This window comes from Mycteria americana, chromosome 1 (assembly GCF_035582795.1).
Source record: "Mycteria americana isolate JAX WOST 10 ecotype Jacksonville Zoo and Gardens chromosome 1, USCA_MyAme_1.0, whole genome shotgun sequence".
Lineage (NCBI taxonomy): Eukaryota > Metazoa > Chordata > Aves > Ciconiiformes > Ciconiidae > Mycteria > Mycteria americana.
Genome location: NC_134365.1, coordinates 55,601,825 through 55,629,275, shown reverse-complemented (window position 1 = coordinate 55,629,275; position 27,451 = coordinate 55,601,825). Strand labels below are relative to the sequence as shown.

Sequence of the window (27,451 nt, the reverse complement as noted above, 5' to 3'; positions counted from 1 at the left end):
CTTGTAGGACTGTGGCACAATTAAACATTTTTGTCACATACCTGTTTTGCAATTTTCTGCTTAAACAAAAAAAGATAATTTATATTTGTTAAACACATTTGTCTTATTAGTGGAATTCCTAAGTGCCATTTAATAACCTTGTTCATGCATTTTTTAAGTTTCATGCAGGCATTTATTCTTCAGTAACAGCATTCTGTTTTTTGTTTAATACTGTCTTAACATAACCTCAAATGACAACATAAAACACAAAGCCACATAAAACTCATGTTTAGCTGAAATTCCACTCTAAACTTTGGGATGGTTTTTTGCATCTATATATGCACACAAATAGTCAAGACAGAACACAGATAAGAACTAGAACATTAACTAAAACCAGAACAACATGCAACTAAAGACAAAAAAACCCCAACCAAACAGAACAGACTCCCATTTCTGAATCATATTCAATTGTTTACACCTTGAAAAGCTAGAAAATGTATTGGTTCAGTTCAATCTTTACCGTTCTAAAAAAAAAATACTAATGCATTCTGCAGATCCAGTTTCTGGACAACTAGTATGAGTACTTCCTATCTCCAAAATTGATCACACTCACTTTTATAGTTTGATCTGTAGGCTAATAATGAACTTTAATGATCAGATGCTTCCAGAGACTTAAAACATTCTACACACGAACTCGAGGATTTTCTGACCCCCATTGCTACAGAAATAGGGAGGAAAAAAAGTAACACCACCACCACCACCCCCCCCCCAAAAGGTAAGACACCTAAACACACTATGAATGACACAATAAATCTCTTCAGGTGAATGAAAATTAAGGTCCCACAACATCATGCAGAATTTTGCTTTTAAAAAGACAACTAGAACTCAAAGGCTGACAAAATCTATGCTCCAGATCCTCCTGATTGAAAATCCCAAAGCTAGAAGACTTTACAGTTACCTTCTTTGGGATCAGCTACCAGGCTTTAACATCCAAACCAAGACTGAGCTACAGGAATTTAAATATGAAGTATTACCCAATTCACATGTAAACTTTATTAAGACATTCTGCAACTGTCCAACTTAACAGGAACAGCCGATTACAGAGATCCCTTTGGAGAACAACCTAACTTTCTCTCTGCTTCTTAATGAGCTGACCAAAAAAAAAAAAAAAACAATCTGTTTTTTTTGTTGCACCACAACAACCACCTTATCCTACTCTCCATCCTGCATTTGGATAAGTCACTGCTGCTTCATGAACCATCCCATATTTAGATAAGTCACTGCTCCTTGATGAACAGTTTCTTACAGTATGGTGGAAACAGGAGAGTGTTTTTTAATACAGTACAGCATATAGTGCAATGAGTATAACTCAAATACCAGCATTACAAATATATGTCATAAAAGCATCATTTGTGTTGGCCAGTTTATGAGTTCCCAATTGTTTTGTTTGTGTAGGTTAATCTCTCAAAGTAATGTCATGCACTAAAAAGAAGAGTCCAGCCACAGATTTAACTAGAAAATATTAACAATCTTAGATTTCACTGCATTTAAGAGAAACATTATATAAAAATATATTGGGCAGAGGAAAAAAAAACCAAACAAAAAACCCACATTCACATAACAGTTTTATAACTTGCAACTTATTTTTCTCATCTAATAACCCTTATGAAAACTGTGATGTACATCTGTGTCACTGCAGTAATTTCCAAAATAAACTTATAATATAAACATATAACTAGCCCACAGTATAGAGAAACACCACATGGAACGCAAATGGAAAAAACACATTCAACTTGCAAACTATTTAAGAGGAACATACTGGTAAAGTATCTTTTAGCCTTACTATCTACATTTCATGAATAACCTTGAGATTTTTGATATAAATACAATTTCTGACAATAAGCCCAGATAAACCTAATTAACAATTATACTATAAAAAACATCTAGATGGGAAGAAATTTGATTTTTTTCTTGTTTTAGAAGGAAATTAGAGTATCTGGTTTAGTTAACTACTTCTTACTGTGGAAATATTGCCTGTTTGTGACAGAAAAGATGCCTTCTCCCAAAAATCACAAACACAATGAAAATGAGGATTTAGTTACTAATTTGGAATCAATTACTAAAATAGGATTTAAAAAATGTTTAACATGTAAACTGTTTCTGTTTGCAACAGATTCTGTAAAATCAGTATTTAAAATTAAACTATTTTTATTCATAGGTTGTTCAGCCTCTTGGCTAGCAAGATCACCTCCCATGCTGGGAAGAAAGCATATGTCTATATTACACATTTCCTGTCTTTATGCCCCAAATGGAAGCATTACTCAAGGAAAACTAACATACTACAGTTAATGTTGATCTCCTAAATATGTGAAATGGGCATAACAATACAAGCTAAAGCAGGACGTATTGGCAAATGGCAGAGTATGGCATATATACATATCTACTGGGATTAGCATCTTACTGAAAACAGACTTCGTAATGGCTAGAAGATGAGAATTAAGAGGTCCCTCAATAACAGCATCAAAATGACTGTTTCAATTTATGTATATAATTATTGCATCCTTCTACGAATCAATTCTGTTATGATCAGTTTCAAGCCTACACAACATTCAAGACAGTCCTGTTAAATTAATTCATACAGCAAAATACAACACTGCTCCACATTATCACAGGAAGCATCAGTTCAGCACTGCTACACTTGGTAGCAAGGTTGCAGCTGACAAAAAGCCTTTTACTCCAAGCAATGTAGTAAGTCTACTAAACTAAGAACATAATGATGAGAACACAAAGATCTCTTGAAATTCTTTGAAAAAGAACACACGATGAGCAGTTACTTATAAACAGTGACAAAGCAAGTTTTCAGTATTTTAATCATTTGGGATTTATAAAAAAAATGTATTGCTATCCAAAAGTATTAATACAATTCTTTTCGGGATTATATATACATAGGAACTTGATTTGATACTTCTGGAGTATACAAAATAATAAGATAACTGCTAAACTTGAGGAATAAATAGTGGGTGTAGTTGCCATGATTCATGAATTGCACAAGTCCTCATGCAGTCATTAGTGAATTCATTTTATGATAGGCCTGACAACTACCATTAGCCCCATTTCAGAGATCTAAAAACTGAAAGATTACCTACCCAAGATCACATATCAAATAGCAGTGGTTTTGTGTTTGTTTCCCTCACCCCCACAAAGAATTCTTAATATTAGGCGTAATACTCTCCTTCATACCTTCCTGTAGGGCTGCACAAACCAGTACCTAATCAGAAAAGCATACTTATTCCTTACATTGATATCTGCTGTTTGTGTACAGAGTTCATATTTAACTTATTAATTTCAGATTTAAGCAGAACTTAAGCACATTCTTCACATTTTTATTTTTAAAAACCTGAAGTAAATATTAATAACTGTAATTGTAACTAGATCAAATTGGTATAACAGATAATGGCCCCAAATATATTTTAACTTACAAAAGCAAGCCAAACAGCATGCTTGTAGAATACCCTGGTCTTGCAGATGCAAATTCCAATAAATTTTTTCATAACAATATTTATTTGCTTGTATAATCTGGGATATTGACCAAACATATTTATTAACATACTCGTACTTCCGCCAATTAGCATGTTAAATAAGCTGTCTAGGTACACAAGTGTTACTTTTCTGTAACGGCATGAAGGCTGCAGTTTTAAGCTCATTGACTGTTGCCTAGAACACTTGAGCTGTTCACTCCTTTATTTTAAGAGAATATTTTTCCATCAACAATTCCATCCAATTTTTCCATCCAACAAGTCTATCTGTGTTAAGCGTCACAGTGACATTACAATACATAGATTTATTTCAAGATTACTATTATGCAACAAAGTATTCTAATATAGGCATTTCCACTGGATATCTGTCAAAGATTAGGAGTTCTAATAAGAATAATATATACCTGTTAAAAGAAAATACTGCTTGAGGACAATGCTACACCTCTAACAGGCCCCAGTGTCACATCAGAATTAAAATCTGAAATGCTTAACCATGAATACAGTTTAAATATTTTAAATGCTCAAGTTCAAAGAAAATTCGATGTTAAAATGTACCTTCTTTACATGAATATACTACTTAAACTGTTAACTTTTGCCATTTTGTTTGATGTGGGCTTCCGCAACAATCTGGAGTAGCCACTCGGGCCTTGTTTACTGATGACATCACATAAATAAGGCACAACTAGGCCTTCCCTCTCCCCCCCCCCCGAAACACCCTAATTTCTAGTAAATTAGCATCCCTATATGCTTCAGAAACTTTAATCTGAAGTTCCTTAGCGCACTACTGCACGCAATAACAAGAAAAATGGTTTCTCCTCGTTGCTTCCACAGCCCATCCACCGCGACACTCAACACCCGCTGTATTTGCGAGGATATCCACTGGCTGCATACAGCACCACCCAGGTCACACCATCCCCAATTCGGACAAAGAGTAAGGAAATGATTTCGAGGCACCAGACAGCCAGACGTGCCGCTGTCCCACCCAAACACCCGCCCAGTGTGGTCTAGGAGGCGTCTCCATTTCACCTCACCTCACCGATGTGTAAGACAGAATGCAATCAGACAACTGCCTGGTGCTGCCCAGCTCTCTGCACCTTCAGGACGCAGCAAGGTGTCCCAGCTGTGCCCTGCCCCACGCCAGACCTACCTGTGACCCGCAGCAGCCGCCGCAGGGATCCCTCCACACGTGGGGGACGGAGGAAGGCGACTCCCCTCACCCCGCTCCCCACCTGCTGCCACCTCTGCGCGAAAATAGAAACGCGCATGCGCGCCGCCGCCTGCACTGGAGCCGAGTCACGTGCTCCCATGCAACGCGCGCGTAGCTCCGCTGCGCTTGTGAGCGAGTGTGTGTGCGCGCAGCGGCGCGTGTGCAAAGCTGCAGCCCCCGAGCATGCGCATTGCCGCCGCCGCCACCACCGCGCGGGGCGGCGTTCCGCAAAGAGTGCTGCCGCTGCCCGGCCGTTCGCGCCCCGAAAGGGGCGTGCGGTACCTGTGCCCCTGCGTCCCGCGGCGGCTCCTGCCTCAGCGCTCGGCAGCCGCCGCCTCTCCCGCCTTCCCGATGCTGCTGCTGCTGCCGTAGATTCAAAATCGGAACCCGCTCCAGGCACCAACGCCGCCTTCCCCCCGTCGCACGCGCCAGGCCGTTATGCAAATAAGCACCGTGTCCCCTCCCCTCTCTCGGCTGACCCCGCCCCCTCCGTGGGTACAGGGGCCGGCAGTGGGTGCTGCCTCGGAGCCGGCCAATCCCAGGGCCGGCCATCTTGGCAGCATGCAAATGAGCCGCCGAGTTATTTAAATGAGCAGGTGGCTCCGCCCCTTGGCGGGCGGTGGCGGATGGTTATTCGCGGTAACGCGCCGGGGCCGAGGGCCGTGCTGCAGCCGTCGCTGCCAGGGGGCGCTGTGGTGGGGCCGGGGGCAGGGCCGGGTGCAAGGCTCAGGGGCAGGGCGGGAACAGCCGGCCCGCCCTTCCTTCTTTCCTTCCTTCCTGTCTTTCTTTCCTCCTTCCCTGCCTCCCTCAGCTTCCCGCCACAGCGGCTGTGGGCAGCGTGGCTCTGGAGCCTGTCTGATACCTTCGAAAGCCTGCCCGAGGTCCGCTGGGCATCTCTGAAGATAAACCTGTATTATCAGCCTCCTGCATCGTTTGCTGCGGCTCCCTTACTGCTCCTCTTGTCCACGTTCTGGGCTGTGTGCAGGGTAACTTAAAGTTTTCTCCACGACAGGCTGTACCTCGCCAAAACACGGAGGTTTGGGGTTTTTTTTTAATAACCAGCTTTGGGTTTCAAGAGTGCCAAGAAACCAAGCAGTACCATTGGCTGTGCTTTAAGTGGATCTAAGCACGCGGCTTATCCTGGGTGAGCTGCAGGTCAAAGCCACAAGTGGCCATTTCCCACCCACCCTACGTTTCTGCCTCAGGGGTGCAGGTGGGAGGGGGAGAAAACCGTGGGACCTGCTTTAATCTGAGCCAGAACTTGGTGCCCTTTGTACCATAGCCAAAGGCAGGAATGACCATTGCCAACAGCTGGTCTGTCCCACGAGGCATGGGTCACGTCTAGCAGAGAGACCGGCGGCTGTATCCTCAGGTACACAAGAAGGTACAAGAGCATAGAAGGACACATGTACAGTTTTGGCAGAAATGCTTCTATACCACCTGTGCTAATCTAGTGCTGAGATTCAAATACCAGTCACTTACTAACCCTGTAATGGAGAGTCCCATTCCCTCCTTTTTAGGGCCAGTAAAGTTCACATTCTTCCTACTGAAGGTGTGAAAAATGGCATCCTGATTTATCTACTTCAAGAGCAAGCTAATATGCATTAATTTTTTGTCCGTCGCATATAGACCAGGCTGACTAACAGGGCGCTCTGTTCCTGTATGTTGTGAAACAGTACCTATGACACAGCCATTGTAAGAGTCCTGTCAGATGTGCTTGGCAGATTGAGGGGGAGTGCTTTAAGATGCTGCCATTCCCAGTGGTTTGCCTGACCTCCTTGCTACATGCTTCCATTGCACAGCCAAGATGGAAGAAGGAAATGTATATACGTGCCCATAAATTTGTGCAAGCACATCTGCAACGGTGCTTTAAGCAGGTGTACTAGCCTGGGAACTTGAACTGCTGAAATGTGAACATACGTCTTGCTCTGCTGTCTTTGCTACAGGCATGACAATTTCTAAGAGAAAGTGTGGCAGACACTTGCAACAGTAATTTCTTGAACTTTCATAGCTAGCTTTATCAAGCTGCAGTGCAATACTGGAATGTTTTGTCTTGGAAAAAGGGCGACTTGAATTTTAGTTGAGTCTTTAGTTGAGCTTTTGCATACAGTCAGAGGACAAGGCATTTCAGAAAGAAAAGGCTAGAACTGTCCAGAAATGGGCAGTTCCTAGCCATGCCTATTGCTTAACTTGAAATTCCACTGCTGGCGAGCACTTTTGCAGGGTCCATGCATATACATCCTTTGAGAGTCAATCAGGAGTGAATGCTTTGTGGCTAAAAGATGCATGTTTTCAGAAGACTGGGTATTAGTACAGCCATCTCTTTGGATAACAATTGGTGTTATTCCAAACTTAATTTAGTATGGAAGCTGTTACAACACAGTATTTTGTCCACTGCAGTGCATTTCGTGCACCTAAAGGGAGAACGAAGAAGGTTTTGTCACCCTAAAAAATATACAGTTTGTCAAGTCTGCATTTAGGTATGAATTTGTTGCTATTAGCTTAATTTTTTTTCTCATTAATAAATAGAAAATACAGAAATGCACCAAGAAATGAATGATTACAAAAATCTTTCTTGGATCTCTGAGGAAAGGATAGTACTGAAAATCTGAGTGCCTCAAAAAAATCTTATTTGTCAGGCTTAATATCTGTCTCCATTTCGTGATAGGACACAGTTTAATCGCCAACTGAAGGGGACCATCAACTACTACTAGAAGAGATGGGATGCTGTTGATTGTGATTATCCCCAGACTCTAGATGGCTGACAATCTCTGAAGTATTTATAAGTCTACTTATAAACATGCTGCTGTTCTTTCAAATGCTGAAGAATCCAGCTGTCCAGAGTTTATACGTTGTTCACAAACACAGAAACTGAGAAATCTCTGAAAGAAGTTCAGAGAGCCAGTTCTGTAATGAAATACAGAAACATGAAAGTTGCCATTGAAATCTCACACTTAAATAGCATGGGAAAGTTTCGGCAAGGCCCAGTAGACCAATGGCTATTTCTTAAGAATACTCATAAATACTTCAAATGCTGTTTAGAAAGGTGGTTTTTGTGGGTTTTTTTGTTTTGTTGGGGTTTTTAAAAATTATTAATAAATTAAACACTTACTTGAAAGGTGACAGGAAACAAACATATTAAAAGTTTTATATAGAATTGCCTAGAAATTTAACATGGTGTATGAATTCTTTTTGCAAAGACAGAATGTGATCCTGTTCTTCACCAAAGCTTTACAACAATGACAGAAGTGGAATATAGTAACTTTCTTTGCTCAAAACTGTTACAGAAAGACAAACTATTAAAAAGCAAACAACCAAAATAAGTTAATTTTGTTTTCAGAACTGCTTGTTGTTGATCACCAAAGACAATAAGATTAACAGAAAATCAGCATCAAAATTATTTTTAAATGGAAAATTTATTTTACTTATCACAAATTATGTTAATATGTTCATAATGATATCATAGCCATTTTCTATCATTACAAATATATATCAGATGATTTATTATTGCTTAAAAATGGGTTTATAGAAAAACTAAAGAATACACCCCATAATTTTTTGTAATGCTAGTGTTCTTTTTTTCAACTTCTTTCTCAGGCAGTATTCCTGTTCAGCCTTAAAAGCAAAAAAACCCACCTGTATTTTATTTACTTATTCACGTACTCCACAATTGTGTTAATTAACTCCAAAGTTGTATTAATGTAGCTGTTACAGCAAGTAAGTGCCCTGCTATGGAATTTTAGAAACCAGTATAAGCAGTAGGCTAACTTCCTTAAATTTGAAGAGCAATGACCATATTTGAAGTATCAGGTTAGTAATTTGAGGAAGCGAAACTCTGGATTTTTGTCAACTGCTCTTGCTGACGTCAGACTGGTCATAAATTCAAAAAAGCAATGGTTATCAGTTTATATTGCTCAGACTCCTTGCAGGAAGAAAGTTAAAATAAAAAATTGTTGATAAAATATTACTTCAGCAGCTTTTCTTTATTTGCAATTTTTTTTTTTTTTTGCTGTGAAAGTGATGTGTAAAGCTAACACTACACTGGAGTTAAATTTACAAGATACTAAAATTGTAACACCACAGAAAAGTAGGTGTCCACGTAGTTCACTTCCTGTCTGAGGACTCTGCTAATGTGTTCAGGCATTGGAATGATAAACACACAAGAAAAACAAATAGTTTCCAACACACTTTACAAAAATCAAAAAAAGAGTATTTTATGTGCAACAGAGAATTTCTTCTTGATGTTCTCAATTCTCCACTGAACTTAAGGCTTGAAGTACGCATATAACATTTCATTTTCTTATTTCCAGGTACTGTCATAGGACAGCTCCCAGCCTATGAATGACATATCACTAGTAAGCTGATTACATGATCCTTCTTTCTGTATGTCATATTGTGTAAAAAAAAAAAGACTTAACACCTGGCGTATTTCCCAAATATTAACTCTCTCCATATGATTTAATAATTGCTAATGGAGATATTGCAGAGTCACAAATGGGAATGATAAAAGGAAAAAAGGAAAGTGATGCACAAAAGAGGTATAGTTCTCAGTATGAAAATGTACTTTTTATATACAGACAACTACTGACTTAACAAAAACAAAATATGATCATAAGAAATGGTTAGAAATAGGGAAAAAAGGAAAAGTCATTTTATTTGTACATTTTATTTTTAAATTTCTGGAAAATGTATATTTACAAGAGGTCACCTTGCTAAATGGATGACATTTTTGAGCCAATAAGATTTACGTTAATTTGTCTTGGTAATCGACTAAATTAGTACGTATTTCTTGCATAGTAATAGCCTAATAGGATGGAATGATTACAACTTCTCTGATTATAAACAGTTCCTACACAGGCCAAAAGAAACACCATAATACCAGAAAGTAATTTCACTAACAGAAATATTTCTGGCAAGAAAAAAAATATATCCCTATCTGACAACATAATCTGTGATTTAATGACTCATTTGGGACTTCAAGAATTACACTAGGAAGGCTTAAAATGTCACTGAAAAAGGAATTGCACGGTACCTTTCTGGTGAAGAAAACCAGAAAATTTTTAAAATTAAGTTTTCATATAAGGGCACTTTTTTTTTTAATACAGAAACTTAAAGCACAGCCAGCAGGAAGAAATCTATGAAAATATGAAATCTATGAAAACTTAACAATGTACAAAGAGCACAAACATGGTAAATGTAACCAAAATACTTGAGGAAATTTTACTATAATGAATTAAAGCTATTTAAGGCATTTTCACTTAGGTTACTTTTCACTGTAGATTAAGTACCTTCCCATAATGTGACTAAATATGCTAATATTATCTATTACCTTTAAGGGTAATAAGAGGATTTGGGGAAAATTCCTAAATCTACTCTATTCCTCTCTGATTTCATAGTAGGTTTTAAAAGTAAACTTTACTCATCATGAAGTAAATATTCTGCTGCTCAGCTGTTTTGTAATCAAACTTACTCTGTGGTGACTTTGCTGTATTAATTAACTCATTTCTTTACTAAGCAGACATGTTTAGGTTAAACACCTACCAGTCATTTTTTCCTCTGATTTGTCCTCTCCCTTTGCTACCTTCCACGTCCACCATAACAAACTAGATCTAACTTCATTTCTGGTTTTAATAAGAAAATTGTATTTTGTACCATAAAGATTGATATAGTTCAGTGGTCAGTGCAGAGTTCGATGATGAAGAAGTAGTGACAAAACCATGTTTTTATAGCTTGTTAAACTTGTTTCTACTACACTAAACTATCAGTATTTTGAGATACAAGCAAGTATCATCTGCACCGTGAATTCTTGTGCTTAACGTCTAGCTAAAAAGTCTATCAGACTTTGAAAGGAAAAGTAATGTTAACAAAATGTGACCTGATTGACAATTGGAATCTATTAAATGAAAATCCTTTTCCAAAGGGTCTAAAAATTAAGTCAATTCTAAGCACCGATCAGGAATCTGTTGGAAAGAAGAGCTTGTCTCCCATGGTCCCACTTATTCTTTGATACGAGAAAGTTGTGAAACCCAGTTGTAAAACAGCACCTGATATACTGGAGAACCTTAAAGCTATAAAAGATGTTTTGGTTTTAGCTATTTTTCTTGCAGTTTATTTTGAATCACTAGAAGTATTCCTGTGGTGGCTGTGGAACAATCTGGTTTTCATCAAGTCTGTTGACTATGTAACTTACTTCCTGAACACAGTTGTCTTTCCATTACTTCAGAGATAATTGCTCTAGTAGTAGCTTGGTTTGGAAGATGCCTTTTCCCCCCTAAAATGCAATGTAATACTGCGGTAGCATTGTTATTACAGTAGAGGTTGAGAAATTATGCTCAGTTTTAACTCCCACATAGTTCTTAGATGCAGAGTGCCTGACCTCCACATTACACAGGTGAAGTTTTATGAACATGTGTCTCATTAAGTTTTATCCAATATGTTTTAAGTATTTTTAGAAACTGATGAAGAAACGTAAAAAATATTTCATATGTTTCCTCCTTGGGAGTATGTTTTGACCTGTTGGAAGAAATCTATCTGAACATCACTCAGGAATGTACTGAATATGGGATGTCTTCAGTAAAATGAACTATGCAGATAATCTGAAATGTGTGGGCTGATTTTTGTGTGGTCGTGTTACTGACTTAGTTTAAATGAATGAAAATATTTGACCTTTTCGAATGTTTAGAAATGGAAATACTTTCTTTAAAAGAAAAACTTCTATACTGTTTAAAAAGGCTTACCCTCAGGGTGAATCAGTTTATTTTCTCAATTTCATTTTCTCAGCTCTAACCTTGGACTTTTTTCAATGTAATATCTGCTGTAGATCTTTCTAGAAAGTGGAAGACTCATGGGTTAACGAATCCAAGTGGTAATAGTGGTCATAAATTTCTCAGTAAATGATGTGCATCTGCAGGAAATTGCCAGTGAAGAATCAGATGCACAGTGATTCTTTAAGTTGTTCAGTAACAACTTAAAAAGGTAAAATACTTGGGCTTAGCTGCAGTGAACTTTTTCAAGAAGATGTTAATTACAAAATAATTGGGACTTAAGGATATCTCATGATCTCCTCAGTTGTACTTTTAAAGGTCTCTCGTATTTTTTTTGTCTTCAACACAGGATGATCGGCCTTGTATTAACTTGCTGGAGGCTTTGTGAATAAAAATTTGGCTGTCAGAAAAGGAGTGGAATGTAAAAATGTGCTCATTTGGTTTTATTTATTTATTATTGTTGGTTTTATTACCATTGTATTTCCTGTTTGGGTTGAGTTTTCTCCACAGTGACTTAAAGTGAAAATGAAGGGCAACTTAAAACTCACTGTATTTATGCCAAACCTAAAACAGCAATCATACTTTTTTTAAAAAAAAGAAACTTTTGAAGTTTTGGGTTTTATCAGTGTTAAGTTGCCCATTATTTTTGCTAGAAGTCATTGTCTTGTCTTTAAAGCTTTTTCCTAATTGAAGTTGTCATCTGGTATTTTTTACCACATTCTGAGTACTTTCTCATGACTTCCTCCTATAGGTTCTCTTTATTATGTGGTAAAACAAGATCAACATCTCTTGTAAAAATACAGCTTAAAAATATCAAACAGTTCTTCCAATACTGAAGCAAGTAACTAACCAAAACACGTGATATTCACTGATCCTGATTACACTCATCAACAAGTGGAGAACTCAGCACCTATCCATTGCCAGTTACCACCATCATACTTAATAACGTATTTAATTTCCATGACTTAGCAGAATAATTTTAGATGATTTCTCCAGATGGTGTACTTGGGGAAGTGAGAAAGGAGCTTACATTTTTGGGGTAGGGGTCCTACAGATCATAGTATATACACATACACCCAGGAAGGAAGGAAGGAAGGAAAGAAGGAAGGAAGGGGGACGGGGGGAGGGAGGCAGGAAGGCAGGCAGGAAGAAAGGCAGGAAGAAGGGAGGAAGGAAGGGAGGGAGGCAGGAAGGAAGGAAGAGAGGGAGGGAGGGAGGAAGGAAGAGAGGGAGGAAGGAAGGAAGGAAGGAGGGGGAGGGAGGAAGGAAGGAGGGGGAGGGAGGAAGGAAGAGAGGGAGGAAGGAAGGAAGAGAAGGCGGGAGGGAGGAAGGAAGGAAGGAAGAGAGGGAGGAAGGAAGGAAGAGAAGGCGGGAGGGAGGAAGGAAGAGAGGGAGGAAGGAAGGAAGGAAGGGGGAGGGAGTGGAGGGGGAGGGGGAGGGAGGGGAGGAGGGAGGCAGGAAGGAGGGAGGAAGGAAGAGAGGGAGGAAGGAAGGGAAGGAGGAAGGAGGGGGAGGGAGGGAAGGAGGGGGAGAGGGAGGGAGGAAGGAAGGCAGGAAGGAAGGAAGGTGGGGGAGGGAGGGAGGGAGGGGGAAGGGGAGGGAGGAAGAAAGGGAGGAAGGAAGGCAGGCAGGCAGGCAGGAAGGCGGGGGAGGGAGGGGGAAGGGGAGGAGGGAAGGCAGGAAGGGAGGAAGGAAGGCAGGCAGGCAGGAAGGAAGGCAGGGAGAGGGAAGAAGGGAGGGGGAAAGGGAGGAGGGAAGGCAGGAAGGAAGGAAGAAAGGAGGGGAGAAAGGAAGGCAGGCAGGAAGGAGGGAGGGAGAGAAGGAAGGAAGGGGGAGGGAGGGAGGGAGGGAGGGAGGGAGGAAGGCAGGCAGGAAAGAAGGAAGGAAGGAAAGGAGGGAGGAAAGGAAGGAAAGGAGGGAGGGAAGGAAGGAAAGGAGGGAGGGAGGAAGGAAGGAGGGGGAGGGAGGGAAGGAAGGAAGGGGGGAGGGAAGGGGGTGAGGGAGGAAGGAAGGCAGGAAGGAAGGAAGGCAGGGGAGAGAGAGGGAGGGAGGGGGAGGGAAGGAGGGAGGGAGGGAAGAGAGGAAGGAAGGCAGGCAGGAAAGAGGGAAGGAAGGAAGGAAGAGGGGAACAAGGGGGGAGGGAGGGAGGAAGGCAGGCAGAAAGGAGGGAGAGAAGGAAGGAAAGGAGGGAGGGTGGAAGGAAGGCAGGCAGGAAGAAGGGAGGGAGGGAAGGAAGGGAGGAAGGAAGGAAAGGACAGAGGGAGGAAAGAAGGAAAGGAGGGAGGGAGGAAGGCAGACAGAAGGGAAGGCAGGAGGGAAGGAAGGAAGGAAGGAAGGAAGGAAAGCTTAGGTCACTTCTTCTGCCCCTTTCACCAGGGAGGCATGGTCCTCAAAATTTGAATGAAGGAGCCACTGATGAGAAGACCTTCTTAGAATTTGGCTAACAGGCTAACATGTACACATAGAAACAATCTTATCCCTCTACCAGTGTAGCAGGGCCCTCTCACAGAGACATTCCATATGACAGAGACACCTGAATTCACTTCTCCATTCCCAGTTTTGTGTGAGATGCGTCTGTTCTATACCAGCCATTCCCTGTGGCTGTGAAGGCTGTGAAGAGCAGGTGGATGCCTGCCTATGACAAGAGAAGAGTGGAAATTAAAAGGAAGGGGACCAGTTGATTACAACAAATAGCAGGATTGAAAGTAGAGCTGTCAAGTGTTTATCTTCTCCATTCCATTTACCTTATCCCTTAATGTCCTCATCCTCTGCCACAGCTGCAACCTGCTCTCCTTCCACTCTTTCCACTTCTCCGTTTTCTAATCTTTCTCCTGTTCTAACAGTCTTATGTGTGCCTTCATTCCTCAACTGTGCTAGGATTGTAAGAATCTGGAAGTACTATTACCAGTTCATGTTCTGCATGTCTTGTGAGCCCTGAATCAAGTGTTACCAAAGCTTGTTTTCCTTCGATCCCAATCAGTTCCATTGTTCAGGGAACAGGATTCATTATTTCAACTACAGCTATGAAACGTGTCTGCTGTACAGTCTGTACAGGCCCTTGCTTGTGACTGAAATATCATGAGCAGGTGGGACAGGGTATTCTGAGCTGTTCAACAATCATTTGCTTGTGCAGCTGGGTTGCTGTGGACTGGATTTATCCCTTCCATGGCTATGGGTGTGTTACTCAGATTCCTAGTTTCCATTCAGCAGCAATGGCACTGGCCAGAGTTAAAGCTGAAAATATATCATATTATTTCTACCCTACTATCCTGCAAAAGTGTCTTAAGATTTTATTTACAAAAATAATCACTGAAGCCTGATTTGAAGCTGTGCCAAGAATACAGTTGCCACAGAACAGGTATAGCAGCTGTTTTATTCAATAAAACCAATCTAAAATATATACATAATAATTATGTTTTCTGTAATTTCTAATAGCATATGGTATTAGAATAAAAATGGAATTATTAATAGCGAGCCTTTATGAAAGTACTTAAAAATCTTAGTCCTGGACTCCAAGACATGACTGCACTAGCTACTCGATTATGGTGGATTAGCCATGGCCAGCAGCCAGCTGCCCACCCAGCTGCTCTCTCAATCCCCCCTCCTCAACAGGACAGGGGGAGAGAATTGGTTGGAAAAGCTCATGGGTCAAGATAAAGATGGAGATTGCTTTCCAGTTACCGTCACAGGCAAAACAGACTTGACTTTGGGAAAATTTATTTTATTGCCAATTAAAATAGATGTGCATTATGAGAAACAAAACCAAAAATTAAAACAACATCTCCCCCTCCGCTTTTTCCCAGGCTCAACTTCACTCCTTCACTCCTGACTCCTCTAACCCCACCCAGCAGTGCAGGGGGATGGGGGATTACGGTCAGTACATAATAGTTCCTCTCTGCTGCTCCTTCCTTCTCACACTTTTCCCCTGCTCCTGCATAGGTCCTTCCTTGGACAGAAGTCCTTCAGGATAAACCTGCTCTGGCAGGCATCCTCCACGGACCACAGTTCCTTCAGAAAACATCCTCCTGCTCCAAGTGTGGGGTCCTTTGTGGGCTGCAGTGTGGATACCTGCTCCACCATGGTCTCTCCCATGGGCTTCCAGGGAATATCTGCTCCACCGTGGTCCTGTTCACAGGCTGCAGGAAATACCTACTCCACCATGGTCTCCATGGTCTCCAGGGGAATCTCTTCTCCAGTGCCTGGAGCACCTCCTTCCCCTCCTTCTTGTCTGACTTTGGTGTTCACAAGGTTGTTTCTCACACTTTTTTTCCTCACTCCTACTGCCATAGAGTGTTTTACCTTTTCATAAGTATGTTTTCCCAGAGCTGCCACCAGGTTGGCTGATGGGCTCAGCTGTGTCCTGCAGTGAGTCTGTTGCAAAGCCAGCTGGAACTGGCTGTGTCCAGCACAGGGCAGTCCCTCTTCTCAGAGGCCACCCCTGCAGCCCCCCTGCTACCAAAACCTTGCCACCTACACACAATACATTCTTCCCCTTGCCTTTGTGAAACATGTTTTTGTCATTAAAATATACATTCATCACACATCCTCCACAAATTTCACCCACAACATCAACAAAAAATTCCTCATATCGAAATCAAAGTAACACCATCATGACACTGACAAGGGTGAACAATATACACACACAATAAAACTCCACCACTTGTCTCTCCACCACAACAAAAATTCCCAACATCAGTATCAAAGCTCCCCCAAATTATTCCACTCCCTGGCAATGTCCAGTCCGAGTTTTGCCCTTTACCTCTCCCAATTAGTGTGGTTATCTCAAATTCCTTGAGCTCCATGTTGGACACCAAAAAGGACTGTGGTGGCTTAGCCTTGTCTAGCAGCCAGGTGCCCACCCAGCTGCTCCCTCACTCCCTCTCTTCAACAGGACAGGTGGAAAAAATAGGATGGACAAGCTTAGGGTACTCAAGATAAAGACAGTGAAATCACTTACCAGTTACTGCCGCTGGCAAAACAGACTTGACTCGGGGAACATTAATTTAATTTATTGCCAATTAAAATAGATTTGGGTAATGAGAAATAAAAACAAAAATTAAAACAACACCTTCCCCTCCCCATCTCAAACCAAAACGAGCCCAAAGTTCCTATTGTGTAATAAATCATATATTTTCCTTTATTCTTTGCTTTTTCATAAAAATGCTGAAACATTAGTTCCTTTTACCACAAGCTGCTACTGATTCTTCGTTTGTTTGTGTTATTCTGCTATAGTCTTACAAGTTGACGTTTTAATGTTTTCTTGATGTAGCTCACTGTATAAGTCAAATTATTAATTATTAACAAAACCATCATTTCAAATGTACCTCATTTGTTTCAAAAGGAAGCAAACAACTTAAAAATCAAACCAAAACATTATCTCATCATACTTGGTTTCTTCATTAGGATAGGGCAGGGACAGGTTTCTAAGGAAGTTCTTTCTGTGGCAAAAATACCCCTCTTGGAGCAGGGGGAAGAGAAACAGATCATGCAGAAAATCCATAGATATGTGGAAGAAGTTATGCTGATGCTCAACAGCATGTTCTAAATGCTCATAACATCTTTGAGCAAATTCACTCTTTATTTTGCATTTTCACATTAGCCCAATTTTCAGATACCAATAGCTCTTTAGGATTTAATCTGAAAGAAAAACATGTTTTATATTAAGTTGTATTATATTGATAGTACTGCTTAATGAAATGTCAAAACTACTAAAAATATATTTGATTGAAAATTCAGACATTTTCAATTTATAAATGCTCATTGTGTGACCTCTGTTTATCCTGGTCTTGTGTCTCTAAAGAAAAAACAGAGAGAGATCTCTAGAACTCAATGTACTGACCGGAGTTAAATAGTCCACCCTCATGATGCTAGTGCTGAGTTTCCTGAAATGAGGAATGCATCATTTTTAGTGTATCTAACGGTAACACTGTCAGCTACCAAAATACAACTTTTTGTGTGATGAATTACAGAGAAGTAAATATTTCACAACACTTAAGTAACACACTTTCTACACAGTATTTGATTAACAACAGACCTGGCCAACAACAGAAATAATTGTCAGAGATATCACTTGAATATTTGATACATTTTGAAAGAACATATCCATTAAAACTTGCTTAACTTATGAAATTTAACCAACTATCTTTTCTTTCTTTACATCCTCCTCTCCACAACCACTATTCCATTCCTGTCCCCAAAACTTGACTCGCAAAAATGTGTCTTAGAACTGCATTGGAATCTGGTCAGGAGTCTCACTGTCAGGGGACAAAGCTCTGAACAAAGACATGAACCCCTCAGGTGAATAGTCAACTCCTTTCAAATTCCTGAGGTTTTTAGGTGCATTTCTCTCCAGTCTCCTGTGTAGTTCTGCCTTTTGTACTAGTCTCATGGTAATGTCCATCCCATTCACTCCTGAGTTGTGTCCACAGAGCATGTGCGCTGTCTCACCTGTTCCAGCTGCTCCAGGCTCTGGTATCTCTTTTGCTTTACCCTTTCTCAGCCTGTCTGTGGCTTTCACTTCTCCCTGAGACGTGAAACTGTTCAGGGCTTCTCTATTCAGTTGAGAAAACAGCAGGTTTACTCACATTTTCGGTCACCCAACAGCGAAACCAATGAGGAACTACGTAGCTACCAATTGGCAAACCTGTAAGCTACAGCATTGGAGCAACAGCAGAAAACCAAAATTGTTTTGTATATATCCATCATGACTGTGAGGACTGGCATTATTATACAATACTCCTCAAAAGAAGTCGATGCTTTTTATGCAGGAAAGCCACCTACCTGTTACAAAGGGGAAAAGGTTTGCCTGGTTTCAAGTTTTGCTTGGACGAGTAATTTTCTTGTGCTTTGCAGTTTTTTCTCTTTTTGGTGGCCTTGCTGCCTCAACTTTTAAAGTGGCTTCTTCCAGTTACTCAAAAGTAATGTCCCATTTGCTAGAGGGGTTGTGGTTTTCCACTATACAATTCTGCTTCTTTCTAAGGATTAGCACCATGGTTTTACTTACTAGTTACTTGCTAGTTCACCAGTAGAGTGTTAAGAGTGGCTCCCTAGAATAGGAAACCAAATGTTTTTAGGGTTTTATTTCCCACTCAAGATGATCCCTTCATGATGGCTCCTCTCTGGCCACGCACACTCTTCAACTCCCTCAGGCACCTTTGGAGAAACCTACTTCCACCAACATATGGTGTGTATGAAAGTAAAACAAAATATGTCTGCCCATTAGCTGAACTGTGACCGCAGTGAAGCTCGTGAAGGGTCGCTGCGCAGCCTGCCTGAATTCCTGGTCTCTGCTTTTAGTGAACAACATTTTTGCATATTTTTTTTCAGAGCCGTGGAGCAGCCAGTAGTCCTGAAACTGTGTAAGGCAGAGCTGGGAGTGCCGCCTGGGCCTGGCGCCTCTGGCCAGAAGGCGAAGGGGAGGGCGGCCTGGGGTCCCCGCGGCTGACGGCCAGGCCAGGAGGTGCGCGGCGTCCCAAGTACCCGCGCGGGGCCCCAGGGCCTCCCGGAGAGGGGCCGCCATGGCAGCCCGCCGAGCGGGGACGGGGCGCGGGGAGCTGTCACCGTGGCAACGCGCGTGAGGTAAGCGGTGTCGCCTAGCAACCGGGGCTCCGGGCACGAGGAGCCTCTCGAGAGTTCGGAGCACGGCCGTTGGAGAGGGGGGAGGGGAGGAAGCGGGAACCTGCCTTGAAAACAGGCCCCAAGCCGGCCAAACGGAAGGTCGAAGGACGGGCTGAGGCGGGAGAGGCGCAGAGGGGGTCTGTAGGAAGGTGCTGGGCGTGCCGGGAGGGCGTTGGCTTGGCCGGGCCCCGCGGGGCCTGGCCGCGGCCGTCCCTGGGGAAGGCTCCCCACACGCCCCGCTCGTCCTGCAAATCTGTCATGTGCTCCCCTCGTCGTTCCTGTGGGGGAGTACAGCCAGGGCAAGGCGAAGAGCGTGTGGCGACGTAAAAGGGCGTTAGGGAAAGTCCCTGCCCCAGTGTTGGTTTTCTTGGTGGAGACTGAGATCAGAGGGAGCTCATTGAGCATATCACTCTCATGCAGCGGAGCTGCTTTCAAGCCACTGGGGCAGTACTTTTTTTTGTGAACATTAGTAATGCTTATAGGTATAACACAGTTCCTTAAAATAGAATGTGTTTACAGAGACTTGCTGAGATCTAGACTTCTAGACTAGTGGCGAAACACTGGAACAGGTTGCCCAGAGAGTCTGTAGATGCCCCATCCCTGGAGACATTCAAGGCCAGGCTGGATGGGGCTCTGAGCAACCTGATCTAGTTGAAGATGTCCCTGCTCACTGCAGGGGGCTTGGACTAGATGACCTTTAAAGGTCCCTTCCAACCCAAACTATTCTATGATTCTGCATCCCAACAAAAGAGGTCACAAGTGAGAGAGGTCCAGGGGAAGCTGATGGAGACAACCAGATGCCTGATAAATGACAATTGATTTTCTTTGTTTTTCTGTGCTAGATGTTATGACAATTCGCAACTGGCTGGTGCCGACTGAGGAGAGAGACAAGGACGCAAAGTACAGAATTACAAGAGTATATATTTATTCATGCATGTAAGGGGTCCAAGCCAAATTGGGACACCCCAAATGCAGTTTTACACAACGTTCTTGTAGCCCTCAAATGTTTAGCTACAACAGAATTTGACTAACCACTAACACAACACTACTAATTACTAATCATAGTAAAACTTCACAAAGCAACTATATTTCTGCAGCATTCTGGCTGCTTCTCTATTGATGGAGACATCAGTCTTGCTATGGTTACTTACCTGTGACACCAGTGGACACTGGGAGGGTTTCAAAGATGTGTTAGAGGGGCTAGGATGCTGGCGTTACCTTGGCTATCCAGGGGTATCTTTTATCATTCATGGACAGCTCTAAGCTTCCAAGAAGCAAAGTCCTTATTTCCAGGGCTGGGCTGTCCTTCTGGTCCTTGCAATGAGCTGGTGTCCATTAGTTTGTTTTCTTAAGCACGAACAATACCACAGTCTCCAGTGAAATTCCACTACCTCTTTATATTGCAGTGTATAATGTGACTTAATATATATTAACAAAGTTAATACACTTTCATACTATAAAGACTGCTTGATATAATAGGGAAGGGAATTTCCATAACATAGACAACAGATCAGAATAAGAAGGTGTAATACAGAGACCTAGTGATGGCTTCTACATTGACTGATTCCTCAGGAAAGACATCTGGCTGTTATGATAGACACGTAAATCTTCACTGAATATGAATTAACAATTAAAAAGTAATATAGAAAAATATGAGAAGACATGCAAAATCGGAAGAAAAATGACACCAACAATAGTAGAATATTAGCCTATCTGTATCTCTGTATTCTGTTGTCTCATATGAAATAGTTTTCAGGTGTGATACTTCCATCTCAAACAGGTACACCATTACAGAAATTTGAGTTCAGAGATGTCTGAAAACATTGATTAGAACAAAACCAAAAAGTTGAGAATGTTTTGTTTAGAAGGTAATAAGTGACAACAGCTATAAAAGCTATGAAAAATACTCAGTGGCACAGAGATTTCATGCTGACTTTCCATTTGTCCTTTCAAAAAACATGTCAAGGGCATGTTGTGAAAACTGAAATACATGCACTGTGGATGTACTAAATTACAGCAGTCAGGAAGCCTATTGGGGTTATAGTCTCCATATTAGAAGTGCCTGGTGCAGCCCATGCTCCATCTGATGTGAAAGAAATGGCTCCAGTATGACACCTTCCTATCACCACTGCAGCTTCACTCAGACCTGAACTATTAAACAGATGCAATTTCTACATCACATAATAGAAACCAGGTCTACAAGTTCATAAGATGTGCACAATGTGGGCAATGTGCGCTTGCAGCCCAGAAAGCCAACCAAATGCTGGGCTGCATCAAAAGAAGCGTGGCCAGCAGGTCAAGGCAAGTAATTCTGCCCCTCTACTCCACTCTGGTGAGACCCCACCTGGAGTACTGCATCCAGCTCTGGAGTCCTCAGCACAAGAAAGACATGGACCTGTTGGAACAGGTCCAGAGGAGGGCCACAGAAATGATCAGAGGGATGGAACACCTCTCCTATGAAGAAAGACAGAGAGAGTTGGGATTGTTCAGCCTGCAGAGGAGGAGGCTCCAGGGAGACCTTATTGAAGCCTTTCAGTACTTAAAGGGGGCTTACAACAAAGATGGGGACAGACTTTTTAGTAGGGCCTGTAGCGATAGGACAGGGGGTGATGCTTTTAAACTAAAGAAGGGTAGATTCGGAGTAGATATGAGGAAGGAATTTTTTACAATGAGAGTGGTGAAACACTGGAACGGGTTGCCCAGAGAGTCTGTAGGTGCCCCATCCCTAGAAACATTCAAGGTCAGGTTGGACAGGGCTCTGAGCAACCTGATCTAGTTGAAGATGTCCCTGCTCATTGCAGGGGGTTGGACTAGGTGACCTTTAAAGGTCCCTTCCAACCCAAACTATTCTATGATTCTATGATTATATATTCTAAGATATCTCAAATAAAAATGTATCCGTTTTTCATCTTCTTGAGTTTCATTCTACTTCAGGCATCAAACTTGCATCTCTTACATCCACAAGAGAAACCAATTCTGAGCTTTTTCCATTACTATCAAACTGCCCAATGGGAAAGAAATTTCTAATTGTTTTGTTAAAGTCCCTACATGGCAATCTGAATTCCTGGTACTAGACCTATTCTACAGGTCTTCTTTTTAGCATTTTGGAATTGCCATTTGAGTATAAACTTTCCTACTAACTGTGAAGTGGGTATGTTAAGAAGCAGCTGATGAGGAACCATGCTGGAAGCAAGTATCTAGGCAGACTCACTGCCACGGTGCTAAAAGCAAATTTGTGAAGTCCCAGATTTAGTGCCCCGCACCCCTCAATTTCTTTGCTGCAAAAAAGCGCAAACTATGCCAAATTCTTCAGACATCAGACTTTTACTGTAAAGTACAAATCACTGTGGCTATAAGTTCTTTTTATGATTCATGAGCACACTTTATAGCATTTCTAAAGTGTAGAATTTTATTCCTGGTTTCTAGTTGATGTGATAAACTTCCCTGGCTTTCCATCTCCCTGTTTATCAGTACCACCAGCACCAGTTGGTCAAATTATGGTCTGCTGCATTAGAAAAGAGTGTATGCTATTCTTTATAAGATATATGGAAGAGATATATTCCATCTGTAAAGAGACCTTGTTTTACACTCACCTTGAGTTTAAACTGAAAACACATTTAATATCAAGCACAGAACAGTAACATTTTTATAGTCAACTCTGCTATTGGAAGCACCATATTTTATTTCATATAGCCAACTTCTGCATGTGCCCTCTTTTACTATTTAACAGTGATAAACAGTTATATATGAAGGTGTGGGTTTCCTCTGTCCCACACTTTACCATGTGTATTGATATGCTGATTTGTTAATATATAATTCTGATTTTGTAAATGATGTTGTAAGCTTCAGGGCTAGTGAGAAAGCAGGCCTGTAGATCTTTACACTGTTATCCGACATTTGCACTAACCATAAAACATTTTAGGAATAAACAGGCTATGGATCCCTGGTTCAGGAAGTTTCAGGCTTACTCAACAGCTTCTTGTCTCATTTTACATCACCCATAGCTTATGCACTGGCCATGCAGTGCTGCTGCCTCCTCTCGCTCTGGCACCCAAGATGATACTTATCAGCTCTGCGCGGCATGTGGTGAATGAGGAGTGGGAGAGAGCCTGTAATGACAGGCTGTGTCCATGGCACATGTCTCCCAGTGTGCTGTTCTTCCCAAAAGCACATTCCCTGGCTGCAGCCTGTGATATGACTATCAAGGAGAACTTGGCATCGGAGAAAATGTGTCACCATCTTCTTTGAACCATGGGGTTTATTGCAGCTGGTCTTTAGAAGCTGAGAAGCCTATGCTTGAGGAAAACATCAGCTACTGGGGATTTCAAATATAGCTGCCATGCTGTGCATTAAGACAATTACCAATGATGCTCTAGTTCCTGAGCATCCTAGGCTGGGTTGCTATACTTTAGGAATTAAAAGCTCTTTTTGCTATTTGGATGCAAAATTAATGGGTCATTTCTTAGGGATGCATAACTAAAGTAACTGCCTTCCTTTTATGAGAAAAGCAACAGTCCTCCCTGTTTATACTAATTAATGACTTCATTGTATTTTTTGGAAGTGCAAAGGTGTTGGGCCCAGTTTTGTGGTCAAACACCAGTGTAGCGATCTTCCTTACTTTCTCTTTCAGTTTCAGTTTCAAGATGGAATGTGACTTGTATGCATCTTCAGTAAAGTGACAGATGGAAATAATAAATACTAGAATTATACTGATTAAAAGTAAGATCCAAAGAGAAAAACATCCTGTTATAGTATCTTATAAAGATGTGCTGCAACAAGTGTTGGATTAACTGTAAATCTTTTCAGAAAAAACACAGAGTTAGGATTTAATAATTCTCAACTCTGCTATTGAAGGAAAAGGCTAATTTTCCATAAATTTTTTTCTGCCAAGCATATTTCATATGTCTGAGTTTTTCAGTTGCCAACAGAGTATTCTTTTTAATTATTAAAAAAACAAGAAAGGCACTAGTGTGGGAGAGAAAGAGGAAACTTTCAGAAAGTGAAGTAAGTTTCAAGCTTTTTTATGCAATGGTTGCATTTAAATATTCTGTTTTGAAAGAGTACAGGCTCGATATTTGGTTAAAATTCATAATACAATGACTGTAATTACACTGAAATTATAGCATAGTTACACCAGTAATTTTTTATCCTACAATTACCACTAATTCACATAACCACAAAGAACATGGCTGGGAATAATTGTAGTGTGAACACAACGGTTCATGTGAACACAATGTACATCTGAGATACATATACATACGTGTATACATACATATATATATAGATGTGATTGTGTGTCTATACATGTATGTAGAATTCAGATGTAGACTACACACACGTGTGTTGCGTAGAATGGGAATAACTGGAATAGCTGTATAGTTACTTCATATTTGTATTGGCATCAATTAATCATTAAAAAACATGACCTTACTGTAACCAGGTATCAACTGGACTGAAACTACACCGTAATTAATTGCTGTGTGATTATGTTGGTATCCCATATGCTTAACACAAAACATTTTAACTCTTTGTCGGACACAATTTTAAAAGTTGACATAGTGACTTTATTTTAATCTCAGTTACTTGCAATTGTTTATAATGTGCATGTGTTGACATGCCACATTTAAAAAAAAATTTAATAATTGAATTATTTGAGTATGAGGAAATGATTCCAAACTTGGTTTTGATGCTTTTATAATTCAAAAATAGGTGAGATGTAGAATTTTAGGTTTGTAATATTAGTTTTCTATAAGAAACACTGAGAAGTCACTACAGTTTGAAGCTATTAGAAAGACTAAGATATTAAATGTTCCACATTATTATTGGTATGTTTCACATTAGCTTTCACAAGAAATTGTTGAAAATATTTATGTTTTTACAGTGCACTAACACTTTCACTATAGAGCATAAGGAATGCTTATAATCTGAAGAGTAAAACAGATGTGAAGGAGAAAAACCACAAAGGTAGAGCCAAATAGTAGTGGTGATCTTTTTGGTTCCATGATTTCTGTCTTGGTTTTTCATTTTCGGGGTATGGCTTTGTCTCTCTGTTTTATATGGTAGAAAACCGTAAGGAGTGGGTTGCAAGAAACACAAAGAGAACGAGAGGCTGTGAAGGACCATTGGAGGCAGGAAGTGTAATGTTGATGAAAGAAGGAAGTGAGAGCCATACGGGAAGCAGTCCGTCAGACAGGGTCAGGAGAGTTAAGAACAAAGAATACTGTGCAATGACATCATCAGTGAGCCCACTGACATTACTTCTGTGACTATGTCTGCCAACACCAAACTCTGGTGGAGTCGTTACAGGAAAATGTTTATCCTTCCCCTTAGCTCATATAAACACTGAGTGATGGTGGAGAGGAAGATGACTGCATGGAAACTATGTCACTGAATGATGAGGTGTGAAATAATGATTTTTTTCCTACAGCAAGGCTAAACTACAGCTGAAAATAGAATGCAGATGAAAAGGACTTATTTGCCAAAGTCCCTGCAATTCTACTTCTGCATATTTGGTAATTAAAGTAGAAATGTGTGGCTAAGTCAGTCAAGGTACGCCTTTACCATTCAGGATGCCTTTGCAACATGATCTCTGTTGCGAAATCCCACTGGTCATGATAGTTCAGTTTTAACAGCACGTTCCTCTAACTTCCTCCCTTTAGAGGCAAGAAAGCTAATGCAAGCTTGCACACTACATACTCTCCTGCATTATATTGTTGCATCTGTAAGCGGAGGGTTATATATTCAAATCCCTTCCACAGCTGCATGCCTGCACAGCAGTATGGCAAGGTAGTATTAAATACTTGGAATGAGGTTCTCATTAGTGAGAGCCTCAAGAAGACTCACTTTGTAAGCTACCAAGCTTAGTTAGTCAATTAACTTCTAAGCCTATGTACTGTTGTGCTCACCTTACTGCATGCAATAAAGTCAGGTTAATATACGTATGGAAACATGTTATCTTTGAAGTACCTGAGCCAAGCAAGGCTTAGCAATATTTATGACCATTATATCACCATATATATATATATTCATCCATGAACAGACTTGTATGTTCCTAAGTGGACCTTCAGTAAGTGTCTCACATTCATGTGGTAATAATTATTGCATGGGTGGGTCTGTTTTATGATGGCATACATAAATATGTAATGCTATTGGTATGAACAGTGTAGACAACTGAGGAATGTTACAACAAATGTGTAACAACTCATTTCCTGCCCAGACCAATGATTACAGTGCATAACTTCTAATGCAGGAAAAACTCTAATTCTGAAATGGAACCATCTCTGAGGTGGAATGGTGCAGGACAATCACATAATCATTCTCTCTTTTAAAGTACTTCAAGGTCCTTTTTTATCAAACTTATTAAAGTGAAAAGCACAGGAAAATAAAATCTAGGCTTTTTACTGAAGCAAATGGTTTTTCCTTGGCTGTCTCCTGTATAGGCATGCTAGCTGGGGCAAACTGATTAACTTGAAACCCAACATAAGATCCTTAAATATGAACAGCTCACTTATAAATATCCAACATCAAGAGGCACAGAAGAGGGAAACTGGAATGAAAAGACAAATTGCACCATGTTAATGGTGGATATTACATTTGCCTTCTGATCTGAAACAGAAAACAGATGACAAGATACTTTTAATTTTGAGACTGCCGTACTGTAGACAACAAAAAGTGTAAGTGCTTAAGAGGTGAGATCTGTTTAAGAACCTAGAAATATACTGATGCTATCTGTGTGTGTACCTGAATCCAAGTCACTTCTTTTAGAAATATTTGATTTTTTTTCCCATGCAAAAAAAAAGGAAGATACACTGAAAAGATTGAATGTACATGATAGGAAAAAAACCCCAAACATAACAAAAAACAAACCCAATTCTGGAAGGCAGTGGTAGTAATGATGCCCAGGATCTAACATCAATGGACTCCTCTTAAATTAACATGGCTAACAAAGGAAAGACTTGGAAGACATTTAAAAACAGACCAGTGAGCCAAAATGAAAGTACAATAGCCTCAAGAGTGTATTCTTCACCTTGGAACCCACTTACTCTTTATAAAGAAAACCAAACGAAGACTAATGAGTCAATATGACTCACATAGTTTCAGGAAATGGCTGTATACCCATTGCCAGATTATATCAAGAAGAGAGGGAATGACTTCATTACATCTGAAGACTAATACAGAAAAGACCTGTGTAACCTTCCTGCTGGTTTCTTGCTTCCCACAGCAGCACTGACAAATATATCCAAGAAACTGGCACTGAGTCATCTCACCTGTTTCAATGCTGCACATATGAGAGCCCTGCAGGAAACAGGGTCACACTGAATCCATATATGTTCCAGATAAGCCATTCT

General features: G+C 40.8%; 1 protein-coding gene across 2 annotated transcripts in view; it reads right to left on the bottom strand.

The window, feature by feature from the left end:
- Window positions 1-5,164, bottom strand: part of ATF7IP (activating transcription factor 7 interacting protein) — a 112,391-nt gene extending 107,227 nt beyond the window's left edge. Inside the window, exon 1 of one of the 2 annotated variants that reach the window (XM_075499127.1) lies at window positions 5,005-5,164. The gene's annotated coding sequence lies outside the window, so the exon portion shown is untranslated. Of the gene's footprint in view, window positions 1-4,662; window positions 4,850-5,004 lie in introns of those variants that run through there. The other variant, XM_075499128.1, reaches the window with a different exon arrangement.
- Window positions 5,165-27,451: the final 22,287 nt, after the last annotated feature.